Source organism: Spinacia oleracea, chromosome 3, assembly GCF_020520425.1.
Source record: "Spinacia oleracea cultivar Varoflay chromosome 3, BTI_SOV_V1, whole genome shotgun sequence".
In the NCBI taxonomy this organism is placed as follows: Eukaryota; Viridiplantae; Streptophyta; class Magnoliopsida; order Caryophyllales; family Amaranthaceae; genus Spinacia; species Spinacia oleracea.
The window spans coordinates 107589380-107592230 of NC_079489.1; the positions used below are offsets into that span (position 1 = coordinate 107589380).

Here is a 2851-nt window from a genome sequence, read left to right on the forward strand (position 1 = left end):
GAACTTGGGAATACCGGGGGCATTTGAAGCTACATGCGGTATTCAAGCCCCAACAACGGGTGCCATCAACTTTGAGATCAAGCCCGCCTTGATCAATTTGGTCCAAAGCCACCCCTTTTGTGGGAAGAGTAATGAATCACCTCATGAACATCTCAAACAATTCGAGCACTATTGTGACACAATCAAGCACAATGGTGTCACATCGGATTACGTGAGGTTGACATTGTTTCGGTTCTCTCTACTTGGGCGAGCAAGTGATTGGCTTGACAAGGAGGTCAAGCCCAACTCACTTCGTACTTGGACCGAGGTGACGAGTGCATTCTTAAACAAGTTCTATTCGCATGGGAAGACGGCGGAGTGTCGCCACAAGATTCAATCCTTTGAGCAAAGGCGAGATGAGTCACTCTTCGAAGCTTGGGATCGTTTTAAGGAGTACCAAAGGGAATGCCCTCACCATGGGATCCCTAAATGGTTGTTGCTTCAAACATTCTACTTGGGGTTGAGTCCAAGTTCGAAGACAAGTCTTGATGCGGGCACGGGAGGCCCCATCATGAATAAAACTGAGGATCAAATAGAGGAAATCATTGAGGATGTAGTTCAAAACTACCAATCTTGGCATGTAGGCACAAGGAATTATGACGGAAAAGGTAGGAGTGAAGATGGTAAGGGTTCGGTGTACGCCATAGAGCAAGCACGGATGATAGAGAAGCTTACCTCGCGATTGGAGAAGCTCGAAAACACACCAAGCCAACCGCCATCACCGTCTACAATCCCTCCTCCCTCGGCCACTCTTCTCTCTAAGGGGAAGAGCAAGGTTAGTTCTTATGGCTCAATGCCTCCGGGCACCTCCTTTTGCGAAAATTTCCAAGACTATAGTCATTCCCCCAATGCATGCCCCTTAGTTCATAACTTGTCATTTGTGGATTACGGCCCTTCGTATGGAGGCAATTTTGATGTAGAGTATGCTAATTCCGTAAATGAGAGGTCTAGGAATGATAACCCTAACAATCCAAATTTTGCTAGGCAACCTAGTGGGCCCTCTATGTATGGTTCCCACCAAGGCTATGGCCAAGGAAGTGGGTATGATAGCCAAAATCGAGGTGGCTATAGAGCACAAGGCTATCAAAGCCAAGCGCCCTATGGTCAATCTCAAGGTTTTGGAAATCAAGGCCAATACAACCAAGGGAGTTATAATCCCAACCATCAAGGTGGAGGGGGTTATAACTACTCTTATGGGCAATTTAGAGGTGCCTCAAGTGGGGGTTATCCTTTGAACTCGGGAGGTCCTTATGGTGCATCTCAATTGCCACATCCCGGATTCAATGGACCGAGGACCTTTGGCAACCAATATCAAGCAAACCTTAGTGGTTAAGGCATTGCACCTCCACCACTCCCGCCTCTCAAGTCTAATTTTGAGGCTCTCATGGAGTCGTTTGTGGGGGCGCAAGCCAAGAAGAATGTCGAGTTTGAGGATGGATTCAAGCAATCCAACACTCACTTGAAGATGATTGAGACCCAAATTGCTCAACTAGCTAGCACCATGAAAGAGCAACAAGTGCACACAAGTCTCCCACCCCAAGGTCAAGCACCTAAACAAATGTACTCGGTTGTGACTCGGAGTGGGATGACTCTAGATGATGATGCTAGGCTAGTTGATGCACCTTGTTCTAGGGGTGAGGATCCTAAGAGGAATGAGTCTCGGGACTGTGATATTGCGGAAGAGGAGTCTCATGTCGATGGTGTGATTGATGGTGTTAAGTCGACGGGGACTACTCTTCCTCCTCTCCTAGTTCCACCTTCCCCCTCTCCTCTATTGTAGTTTATATGTTTTCAAGGCTAAAAATGAAGAACAAGAAAGTAAGACTTACGGAACTTGTTGTGCCGTGGTAACCAAACCACTGCCTTGAAAACGAGATTCGGTGCAACCGGGGTGCACAATTGTATTCACTGATTCGTTCCCTACGGTTTACACAACTCTCAACACACAATGGCACTCTTGGGCGTGAGATGGAGTTACTAGAACTTATGCCCAAAAGAGAGGAAGAAAAGAAGATGATAAGGGAATGATTTTTTCTTTAAACAACTCAAGAAATGAAGCATGTATTTATAGGATTAGTGGAGAATACAAAACAGCCCAAAGAAACCAAAGGATTCAAAAGAATCCAATGGTATTGAATCAACAATTAAACCCATGATAATGAATGGTTTATAACCCCCATAATCAAGAGAAATAATGGACCACTTTAATCATCATAATCAGAATGATAATTGACCATAAATCATACTTAAAAGGTTATCATAAAAGAGGAATCCAAAGAGAAGATCAAAAACGGACTACACAAAGAACCAATCTCGAAACCTGCCGGTTTCTCAAAACCGGCCGGTTTTCGGTGCACTTCAAGAAATGCCTTTTAAGTCTGTTTTTCAACTCATGCTCGAAACCTGCCGGTTTTAAAAAACCTGGCATGCAGGTTTTGAGAAACCTACCGATTTTCAAAAACCTGGCAGGCAGGTTTTGAGCGCTTTTCCATCTTTAAATTCCAACATCCTCAAAGAATTTCTGGAAATAAACTTGATGATCAATTTCACAAGTTTTGGGAAACCATTAGCAAGCTTTATGTGTCCTTATCTTTCACCGAGGCACTCAAACAAATGCCTCACTATTCTAGATTCATGAGAGATATTCTTAGTGGCAAGAGAAGTTGTGAAGCAAAGGAGACCGTGCAACTCACGGAGAGTTGTAGCGCTCTAATTCAACACTCCTTTCCCCCAAAACTCAATGATCCCGGGAGTTTTTCTATCCCTTGTAGCATTCAAAAGCTCAAATTTGATAATGCTCTTTGTGATTTGG

At 44.3% G+C, this 2851-nt stretch overlaps 1 pseudogene; it reads right to left on the reverse strand.

The window, feature by feature from the left end:
- Positions 1-361: 361 nt before the first annotated feature.
- LOC130471079 (uncharacterized) lies at positions 362-462 on the reverse strand (annotated as a pseudogene).
- Between the last annotated feature and the right edge of the window lie 2389 nt (positions 463-2851).